The following is a 12,215-nucleotide window of genomic DNA, read 5'->3' on the forward strand; positions in this document are numbered from 1 at the left end:
ACTCACAGAAAAGTCAGAAGAGATGCCAGCAGCCAGTAGCCAAATACCACTAAGGGCATATTAGGAGAGTTTTCTCAGGAAACTTCTGAAAAATGCAACAAGAATACTCATGGCAGATGCACCTTATTAGATTGTGTTAATTAGAATAAGTTATCTTCTATAAAATGAAGAATTGCAGAATTACAGCTTTGGGAACTGTCATCTATAAAAATGAAAAAGTAATAAAGTGTAGCACATAGACACACACATGCACATACACAAACACATATACACACATTTTTTGTTTTATCATTTTATTTGTTTACTGTAACATACTTTATTTTCTAGAACAGTTTTAGGTTTTCAGAGTACATGATAGGAAAAGGTTTCCATACATTTCTTTCTCCCACCTCCCCCAAAAGTTGTAATATTATTAACATCTTGCATTAATGTGGGAGATTTATTATAATTGGTGAAATGATTTGACACATTTATTAATGAATCCTTACTGTTTCCTTTGAGTTTAAAGAACCTTTTTAGGCAGTATTCACTTTTTGAGGACAATGAGGAAATGGATGGTCATTTTTCAAGTGGGATATGAAAAATAAAATCTTAATAGAAAATATTCACTTGTGTGTCTTTTAAGTTCTAAAGTGATTTAATTACTTGCTTTTGAAAAATTAAATTACAATTTTTCACTTATCTTATTTTGGTGGTTATAGGCATGCTCCAAAGTTCCATGACATGTACGTGGAGGTTAAACTGTAACGTATAGGCAAAAAAGCAAACAAAAATATATCCTCTGTGGTTTTCTCAGTAATTCCCATGGGCCTTTCATGCAATAAGCAACTTCTACATTGAAATACAATTCTCATATTTAAATATAAACATTTTCTTTTAATATGGTACTAAACTTTAGAGTCTAAAGACCATTTATCCAAATAGAGATTAGAAATACCATGATTTATCTGATGAGAATATAAAAGATGTTCAAAGCCCATCTTTACATACAATTTATCATTTTAAAGTTGACTCTATAATTAAGCTTTCAGCTAAAAGTTGGCTCCAGTGTAAGTAAATAAATACAAGTAAATGCTAGTTTGAGGCAGAAAATAAAAATACTTCAATTAGAAAATATCTTTTGATTTACATACATACATACTTACATACATGCATGGTACATATTCCTAAATAGGTGAGTACAAGTTGCTACTATGTATAATGTTATTTGTATATATGTTTTCAGGGCTGACCAAACTTCTTTTTGCAACAGACATAGACAGGCACAGAATATTACAGCCAATCAAAGTGCAGAGTGGAGCCCAATCCCAACTGATGCATGTAAAGTAGAACCTTTGCAGCTAAGGCCATTGTGGAAGAAGGGGTGGAAAAGTTATAAGAACCAGAGGATAAGGGAGTTTGCTGTGAGACTGCCTCCAACATGCCAACCTTAACAAGAGCTGAAAAGAGACAAAACAATAAACACGTTAACATGGATGGTGGGAAGCCCCGGAGGCCTCAACTCCGCACAAAGAACATCAGGCAACCAAGGAACGCTGAGAGCTGGGAAATGGTTTGCCCTTGGGAAGACCATATCAATTGCTTCCAATACTGGATGGTCAGCTGTATGTTATTACGTTCTTTTAACGTCCGAAAGACATCAATTCTGATGTATTCCTTTCATTAAAGGACACGATGTGGCCAATCGACTGCAAAGTGAGAGCATGTAACAAGAACATCTCAGGAGCACTAACATGTTTAAATACTGGTAGTGGAAAGATAAAGGAGTTTCTGTAGCAGAAATCAAGCTTAAATATAGTTTTTAAATTGTACTGTCTAAATATGTTAATGGTGTTATGCAAAATTTGTCATTTTCATACTTATGTTCTTTTAGGAGACTGTTAAATAGTGTACTTAGAAATTTGTAGGGTTTTGGGGTGGGTGGGAAATTCCAGGACACCTAAAAAAATAAATGAAATTATTTTTTCTATTGGTCAAAAAAAAAGGAAAATGTCTTTTGATATAACAATTTAAAGGCAGAAATGTTAGCCAATAATTTAAAAAAGTATTGTTTATTTGTAACACTTAAGACACAATGACTTTTTTTTTTTTTGGTACAGGGTGTTTCTGTGTAACCCTGGATAGTCTTACAACTGGCATTTTAGACCAGGCTGGCCATAAACTCACAGAGATCCACCTGCTTCTACTTCTTGAGTTCTGGGATTAAAGGTGTGTGTCACTACATACTGCATTAAAAAAATGATGACTTTGTTATTCCAAATGTACCTTACACACATTTTGTTAGAATGTATTAATTAGGTACGTTGCTTTGTCTTTTGAATGGTTCCTCATTTCTATAAATTTTAAGTCAAAATGCAAATGGTGATGTGTACTTTTGACTATTCTCTGTGTGTGTGTGTGTGTGTGTGTGTGTATGTGTGTGTGCGCGCGCACGCATGCATGTGTGTGTGTGTGTTACATAGAAGCACAAGAAGGATATCGGTGTTTTGTTCTATCACTCTGCTCCTTATTCTTTTGAGATGATTTCTAATTGAACCCCAAGCTTGGATGGCAGCCAACAAGCCCCAGTCATCCCTCTGTCTCTGCTCTCCACGTTGCTGGTGTTACAGATGCACACACGAGCACCCCTGGGTCCTAGGGACTTGAGCCTACGTTTTCACGCTTGTACAGGAAGTGCTCTTACCCACTGAGCCGTGTCCTCAGAACTCTCTCTTGACTAATTTCTCTCCACACTTGAGGATTTGACTAGAAAATTAAGCTTCAAAAGCAACCAGGGAACAACTGATCAGCAGAGAGTATTTTGGCACATTGATTCCCAGGGGACTCATTCAGTCATAATGCCCTCCTTCTCTATACAAAGAACTCTGGACTGCCAGTGGCCATGAACATATAACCTACTCAATCTGGAGATAAAATATTTGGCTCACTCTATCCAAGTAATTATCTTTCCTAGGAAGATGAGCTGTAGTTTCAAAGCCACTCTCTGTGTGGGCAGAGGGCTATTCGTAGAGCCATGTAGAGAGCAAAATATTTCTCAACAACAGGAAAACACTCCTGACTTTGTAGAAGAATTTGTTTAATTTATAAGAACAATTATTTTCAGTCATTTGAGAGGCAATAGACGTAGTAGTTTATTTGATGTTGGTAGCATTTCTTTTCTTCTAAAAAATTGCCACCAAGTGCGAAGAGAAGCATAAAAGGGGAGTTGTTTTAAACAGTCCGTTGCTTTTGATTAAATTTGTTGGGTGCTTCAAAGCGAATTTCACAGCCATAATTGCATTATTGCCTCCCCATTTTCTGTTGCACTGTCCTGGTCCCACACTGCTGTTTACAACATTTCTCAAGTTCAACTGGACGTTTCTGTTTTTCACAAAACAGCAGCAAAGGATATTTCTTAAGAGGAACTGTGGGTAAGGACAAACACAGCCATGGCATTTCTCACACTACATTCCTTAAAAATCTGTTTCCAATCACCACAGAGGTTTTTTTTTTTTTTTTTTCTTGTATGACAATGGGAGTCCTCTAGAGCAATATTCCTATCTAGTATAAGTTGAATTCTATTAGATGAAGTTTTGTTTTTAGTGTGTCTTTGGCCCAGGATTCCATGTATGCTAAATATACTGCTCTCTATTCCTAGGCTTAAAGTGTGTCTTAAAAATGCTACCCATTGGCAATTTACAGCAAGCCAACAGCCAACATCAAATTAAATGGAGAGAAACTCAAAGCAATTCCACTAAAATCAGGAATGAGGCAAGGCTGTCCGCTCTCCTCATACTTATTCAATACAGTACTTGAAGTTCTAGCCAGAGCAATAAGACAATATAAGGAGATTAAGGGGATACAAATTGGAAAGGAAGAAGTCAAGCTTTCCCTATTTGCAGATGACATGATAGTATACTTGAGCAACCCCAAAGATTCCACCAAGGAACTGATACAGCTTATAAACACCTTCAGCAACATAGCAGGATACAAGATCAACTCAAAAAAATCAGTAGCCTTCCTATATACAATGGACAAAGAAGCGAAGAAGGAAATCAGAGCTACATCACCCTTTACTATAGCCACAAATGACATAAAATACCTTGGGGTAACACTAACCAAGCAAGTGAAGGACCTATATGACAAGAACTTTAAGTCCCTGAAAAAAGAAATTGAAGAAGATGTCAGAAAATGGAAAGATCTCCCATGCTCATGGATAGGCAGAACTAACATAGTAAAAATGGCAATCTTACCAAAAGCAATCTACAGATTCAATGCAATCCCCATCAAAATACCAACACAATTCTTCACAGACCTGGAAAGAATAATACTCAACTTCATATGGAAAAACAAAAAACCCAGGATAGACAAAAGAATCCTGTACAATAACACAACCTCTGGAGGCATCACAATCCCTGACTTCAAGCTCTACTATAGAGCTACAGTAATAAAAACAGCTTGGTACTGGCATAAAAACCGACATGTGGACCAATGGAATCGAATTGAAGACCCTGACATTAATCCGCACACCTATGAACAAATAATTTTTGACAAAGAAGCCAAAAGTGCACAATGGAAAAAAGAAAGCATCTTCAACAAATGGTGCTGGCAAAACGATATCAACATGTAGAAGGCTGCAAATAGATCCATATCTATCACCGTGCACAAAACTTAAGTCCAAGTGGATCAAGGACCTCAACATAAATCCAGCTACTCTGAACCTGCTAGAAGAGAAAGTAGGAAGTAGTCTTGAACACATTGGCATAGGAGACCACTTCCTAAATAGAACACCAGTAGCACAGACACTGAGAGAAACAATCAATCAATGGGACCTCTTGAAACTGAGAAGCTTTTGTAGAGCAAAGGATACGGTCAACAAAGCAAAGCGACAGCCTACAGAATGGGAAAAGATCTTCACCAACCCCACATCTGACAGAGGACTGATATCCAGAATATATAAGGAACTCAAGAAATTAGACATCAAAATGCCCAACAGTCCAATTAAGAAATGGGCTATAGAACTAAACAGAGAATTCTCAACAGAGGAAACTCAAATGGCTGAAAGACATTTAAGGAATTGCTCAACATCCCTAATCATCAGGGAAATGCAAATCAAAACAACTCTGAGATACCACCTTACGCCTGTCAGAATGGCTAAGATCAAAAACACTGAAGACACCTTATGCTGGAGAGGATGTGGAGCTAGGGGAACTCTCCTCCACTGCTGGTGGGAATGCAAGCTTGTACAACCACTTTGGAAATCAATATGGCGATTTCTTAGAAAATTGGGAATCCATCTCCCCCAAGATCCAGCTATACCACTCTTGGGCATATACCCAAGGAATGCTCAACCACACCACAAGAGCACTTGTTCAGCTATGTTCATATCAGCATTGTTTGTAATAGCCAGAACATGGAAACAACCTAGATGCCCTTCAACTGAAGAATGGATAAACAAAATGTGGTACATATACACAATGGAATACTACTCAGCAGAGAAAAACAATGACATCATGAGGTTTGCAGACAAATGGATGGATCTAGAAAAAATCATCCTGAGTGAGGTATCCCAGACTCAGAAAGACAAACATGGTATGTACTCACTCATAGCAGGATACTAGATGTGGAACAAGGATGACTGGACTGCTACTCACATCACCAGGGAGGTTACCTGGAAAACAGGACCCCAAGAAAGACACAGGGATCGCCCAGTGACAGAGAAATGGAATGAGATCTACATGAACAGCCTGGACGTGAGTGGGGGTAGTGAAGAGCGAGGGTCGAGGGAAAGAGAGCTTGGGTGAGCGGGAGATCCCAGCTGAATCAACAACAGAGAGGGAGAACAAGGAATAGGAGACCATGGTAAATGAAGACCACATGAGAATAGGAAGAAACAAAGTGCTAGAGAGGCCCACAGAAATCCACAAAGATACCCCCACAACAGACTGCTGGCAATGGTCGAGAGACAGCCCGAACTGACCTACTCTGGTGATGGGATGGCCAAACACCCTAATTGTCGTGCTAGAAACCTCATCCAACTACTGAGGGATCTAGATGCAGAGATCCATGACTAGGCCCCGGGTGGATCTCTGGGAGTCCAATTAGCGAGAATGAGGAGGGTTTATATGAGCAAGAATTGTTGAGACCAAGGTTGGATAAAGCACAGAGACAAATAGCCAAACGAACCGAAACACATGAAATATGAACCAATGGCTGAGGGGTCACCAACTGGATCAGGCCCTCTGAGTGGGTGAGACAGTTGATTGGCCTGATCTGTTTGGGAGGCATCCAGGCAGTGGGACCGGGTCCTGTGCTCATTGCATGAGTCGGCTGTTTGAAACCTGGGGCCTATGCAGGGTCCCTTGGCTCAGCCTGGGAGGAGGGGACTGGACCTACCTGGACTGAGTCCACTAGGTCGATCTCAGTCTGTGGGGAAGGCTTTGCCCTGGAGGAGATTGGAATGGGGGGCGGACTGGGGGGAAGGTGAGGGGGGCGGGAGGGGGAAGAACAAGGGAATCTGTGGCTGATATGTGGAACTGAATTGTATTGCAAAATAAAAATTAAAAAAAATGCTACCCATTTCATTCAATAACTTTTTGAATTAAAAAAATAAAATAAAGAAAAACAAACCTCTTAGTCCATCCAAGCTGTTGTAACAAAAAAACATACATTGGGTAATTTATAAACAACAAACCCATATTGCACATAGCCATGGTAGTTACAAGTAAATATTTAAGATGTCAGCATATTCGGTGAGTAGGAAAAATTTTCTTCATACATGGCACCTTCTTGCCACATCTTCACATGGCAGAGGAGTGAGCAAGCTCCTTGGGTTCTCTTTTATAAGGGCTTTATGTTCACTCATGAGAACAAAGATTTCTAACTGAATTGTCTCCCTGGGTTGCCACTCTTTAAAACAGTTGGGCTTGCTATTAGATTTCAAATCATGAACTTTTGGAAGGCATAGCGTTTAGATGTGACGAAAGTCTACATGTGAATATCATAAAACTGATGCTAATTTGGGGACGGAAGAAAAGGAGAAAAGGCTAAAGAAGAGATGCGGACTTGGGAAGGAGAAGCTTGCAGTTTGATATCCTGAAGAGAGCTTAGAGGGTGTTTCTGAGAAGGAACTAACAGCTGTACCACAGAAGTCTGGAAATGTCCATTTGGTTTCAACAAAGAAGTTGACTGGGTCCTTGGTAAAAATAGCTGTAGATAGGTTTACAGTTGCATGTTGTGTGATATTTTGTTTGTGTCCTGACAAACAAAGCTTGCCTGGAGATCAGAGGGCATAGTTAGCCACTAGTTAACCATAGAGGCCAGGCAGTGGTGGCACGCACCTTTAATCCTAGCACTTGGGAGGAAGAAACAGGAAGATCAGGAGTTCAAGGCCAACCTGGGCTATAAGAGACTGAACCAGTGTAAAAGAGAAACAGAGCTGGGCGGTGGTAGTGCACACCTTTAAGCCCAGCACCTGGGAGGCTCATGCCTTTGATCCCAGCACTGGGGAGGTGGACACAGGAATATAAGGTGGGTGGAGATAGGATCTCTCCCACATTCGGTCTCAGATTTTGTAGAGGTAAGAAGTCTCTGGTGGCTGGCTGCTCTGCTTCTCTGACCTTTCAGCTTTCACCTTCTATATCTGACTCCAGGTTTTTACTGATAAGACGGTTAGGATCATGTTTCAGTTGCATGTTTTGAAAACAAGAGTTGAGGGTTAGAAATACACAGACCATGGTGGTTTCAATGAAAAATGTCCTCCAGAGGCTTGGGTGCTTGAACACTTGGTCCCAACTGCTCTTGCTGTTTGGAGGAGGTAGTGCAGCCTCTCTGGAGGGTTACATCACTATGAGTGGCCTTCGAGGTTATATAGCCTTGACCAACTTCCAGCTCTCTCTCTCTGTCTCTCTGACTTCTTTGTATTTACATTAGAAGATGCGAACCTTCAGGATCCTGCTCAGGACACCATGCTGGCCTGCTGCCTTGCTTATTCCCTTGGAACCATAAGCCGGAATAAACTTTCCTCACTATATATTGCCTTGGTCATGTTATTTTCTCATAGTAACAGAAAAGCAACTTATATACATAGTTCTAGAAAGTAAAAAAGGCTTGTTTAGATAGATTTTTTTTTCAAGAAGGAAACAGAGAGGAGGCAACATTAAAATGGGTATGTGAAGCTGTTGAACATGATGGAAGCAGGAATATTCGAGAGCGTGCATAAAAACTTAATAGGAAATAAGAGAGGGTAAAAGATCGCCAACTCCAGGGGAAAGCAGGACTGTGCATGCAGGAGAAAGACCCCCAAGCTAACAGGAGGGAGTAGCCGAATTGAGACAGTATTTCTGAGTGACAAAGGAAAATAGTGGGGGGCGGGTATCTCCAGTATCTACATCAGGGCTATGCATTTGAAAACACTGTTATTTGCTACTGTGAAATGCCTGCCTTCACCATGTAGTCAAGGACTATTGTCCAGCCTTCCTTATGAAGCCGAAGAACCACTTCTGGAGGCTTCGTAAGCCTGTGCCACCTGCTTTTCAAGATTCCCTTCATGCTCTCCCATTGCTCAGTCACACCTCATGCCATGTAAGTGTGACATTTGCGGGTCATCCCGCCTATGAATTGCAAGCACTTCAAACGTTGGAGTAGATCTTCCTTGTTCTTGCATCAGAAAGGCCAGTCCATGCAAACAGTCCCATGTTGGTCTGATAAATAAAAACGTTTGCAGAATCACTTTTTAGCCAAGATGGACTGCCGTGGGCAAAGCTCCAGTGCTGGTTAATCTTGATTGCCAATTTGGGACAAAGATTCACCAGGAAAACCCACTTGGGTGTGTCTACAAGGGTGTCTAGAAAGACTGAACCGAGGAGGAAAGAGCTGCCCTGAAAGTGGGTCGCACCATTCCATGGGCTGTGGCTAGATGGAACAAAAATGAGAAACTGAGTGGAACACCAGCATTCACCTCTTTCTGCTTCGTGATTATAGATGCTGTGGAATCAGCGGCCTCACACTCCTGCCCTTAAGACCTCCCCACCATGAACCATGCATTCAAACTGTGACCCAAAATAAACCCCTCCTGCCTCAAGTCGCTTTCGTTAGTTTTTTTTTTTTTTTCCCACATCAATGAGAAAGTTAATAAACCTCATTTGAACTGTGAAGCGTGGGAAATGAGGATGGAATTCATCTCAGCATCTTTTCTCGCTATGACATTCAGCTCCTGGCGTGGCCCCATACCTTTTAGTCATATTTGTCCTACAGCTGTTGTTTTTTTTTTTCTTTCTGAACTTGGTTTTCATCCAGGCTCAACAAGCACCACTCACCCTCTTCCTTCCTAAATGTCATCTGCAAAAATTTTTTTTCACCGAATATTAAAGCTTATGGGGGCGAAATACAAAAATGTGTAGAACATGAATCACTCTAAAATGAAACATTGTAAGACTGTGATTAAAAAAACACAATTGATAATCAGTCCCTACTACGAAGCAATTCACTGTGTATCTGCCTCATAAAAAACACAGCCATTCACCTTTGCCATGTGCCACCACTGCTAATATCTCCCCTAGCCTGCTTTTATATTTTTTTCTCTCCATTCTGGACATAGAGTGCTCCCCAGAGGTACTGTCACAGGTGAAATAATGAACTTTGAAAATGTGTAGATCCTACTCCTTAGATTATGTGAAGCAGGAAGACCCAGAGTAAATCTGAGCCATGCCTGATAGCGGCACAGATAAAAGGACATAGAAGAAGGAAACGTGCTTATCCTCACTCTTCCTGGCAAGTCCATCAATCTTGTTGCTGCAGCATTTCTTCACTGATGTTAGAGCCAACTTCTTTGGGATTCCAACATAAACTGAAGATTGGTAGTTCTCCAGGAATCCCCCAGGGCTCCTGATTGGGACTGTTGAGACATCTAGCCTTGTGAAGTGAGCACTACCAAAGTCTTAGCCTTTGCATCATGAAGCAGCTATTGCTAGACTACCCCAGACCTCATCCTGCAATCCAGTCTAATAAAATCCATCTATGTACCGGGAAGTGGTAGGACCAAGCAGTCAGAAGCCGTTTGCTAGCTCCACCACTGATGTAGGCAAACCCGGGCAGAGGGCTTACATTTAGCCAGCCTTTACATCCAGCATGCAGCAGCGACAAGTACACTAAATTTGGTCCTGTTCTTTGGTCTTTAGAAATATAAACAACCCCTCCACACATATTCATGGTCTTCTGTCCCACGCTCTCCTACACAGCTACTACCTGTGCTGATCTGTCATTTGTTCCTGCATTTCTTGCCACATTACCCATCCTTCAGTTTTTTTCAGGGTACCAATCTGAATCCTAGCCCAGGACATCATTCAAGCGCCTTTCTTCCTACAAATAGAAATCTCTATGGAGCAAACTACTCACTTTATTTCATTTGTAATCATTTTCCTATTCCCATCTCAAAAGTCATGTTCTCATCAATGTCTTCTTTATCTCCTAAGATTAAATCCATTCGCTTGTCATACTCTATCATAGTTCCTTTAAGTGCTGTTGTCAGAGTTTGTAATTGACACATATGAGTCATTTTCTGATCAAATTTTTCTACCTTGTTGACCATATGTTCCAGGAAAACGGTGTTTTTTTTTTTTTCCCACAACTGTATCTAAATTGCTGAGCACAGGAAAGGGTGTTTTGATAAATATTGATGAAAAACATGAATGTGAAATTTATTTTGGGATGGGCTGGTTTTGACAGCTGACATGAGAACAGAGGCATGTTTTCTTGTAGAAAAATGGCTGAGTTCAAAATAAAACTTCATAGCAAATCTTTTTATTCATTTCTGGCAGGTAATATGTAGGCTGGTCAATTCTCAACTGTGTTCTGTCATTTGTTTTTCATTCATCAATATGTAACATGTAACAGGTGTTGGGAGTAGAGCCGGGATCCTCCCTTTGGGAAATTTAGCCCATTAATGAATTGCTCATGTTGACTTTGCACTGAACAGGTGGCCTGAGAGAGTTATGTGCTGTTTTTATTTGTGTCAGGACCTGTGATCAGGGGAGAGCATGCAATCAGGGCATGGTTAGAATTTGACTTATGTCATTTCCAGGAAGACCTGTGTGCTCTGCCTGCTCAATGTTTCAATCAATGTTATGAGTAAGTTCAATTCCGTTGCCATGAAACAAGGTGTGACATCCTGCCACCTCCTCTCTTAGATAAGAGTTGTCCACAATTCAACAATGATCAGTATTTATATTTATCTGTAAGTTTAATAGTATGAGAGCAATAATACTTTAGATACATTTGACCTTAAACACAAGGGAGATGCTCTGGTGATCTCCCTAAACTTACAAAATACATTTTTGCCAATTCTTTAAGTTTTAAAAAAATAAGAACAAGCATTAACTAAACTGAAAACATGACTTACATATCATTATTAAATTGAAATTCTGTAGTCTACACTCAAGAAGCATTTCATGAAAGTTCAGGATTTCACCAAAAAGTAAGAGTTCCTACCAAATATGAAGGCAGAGATATACTGATGCCAGCTTAGGAAACATATGTTTAGGGTTAGTCCTGAATAATGGGAAAGAGATTGGAGCATAGAAAATTAGAGGATGAGACCAAGGATTTAAGGCAGAATCGATGCTGGTATACCGTAGCACAGAAAGACCCTTTGAGACCAAAGCTGTTGAGAGAGGCTGTAGCAGATCATATAAGTTTTATCCTTGCATTCAACTCAAAATCCAAGGAATATTTGAATAGCAGTGATGTAAGGTTCAAGAAATCCCTCCTGCTGCTATGCAGAAAATAAACTATCACTGAGCAAGAAGAGAAGAAAGGACACTAGCTAGTACATAACTTGCCTTAGTTCAAGGAAGAGGTGCCACTTGTGTGGATCTCAGCAAATCTCAGGGGTAGCCATGGAAGTTGAGAAGGTTTCCATTCCAAACGCAGCCCTAAGTCTGAATCCTGAAACTTCAGATGAGCAATCACCTTGTACAAGAAAGTATTCCACGAGGTGACTGCCATTCTCCATTGGCCATGCTCAGAAAGCAGGAAATGATTCTGGCTAAAGTAATAATTTTGTTCCATACCTAGGTTCAACGCACAGACAGCCCAGTGCTTTGGTCTCAGGTAATCATCTTGCCTCTATGGCAGGTAGACAGTAACAAGGAGAGACTGTCAGAACTTTCTGATTACAAGGAAAATGCAACAATGATAAAGCTTCCAAGCACTCACTCTTATAGAAGAAATGGCAATTG

The sequence above is a fragment of the Peromyscus eremicus genome, chromosome 12 (genome assembly GCF_949786415.1).
Source record: "Peromyscus eremicus chromosome 12, PerEre_H2_v1, whole genome shotgun sequence".
In the NCBI taxonomy this organism is placed as follows: Eukaryota; Metazoa; Chordata; class Mammalia; order Rodentia; family Cricetidae; genus Peromyscus; species Peromyscus eremicus.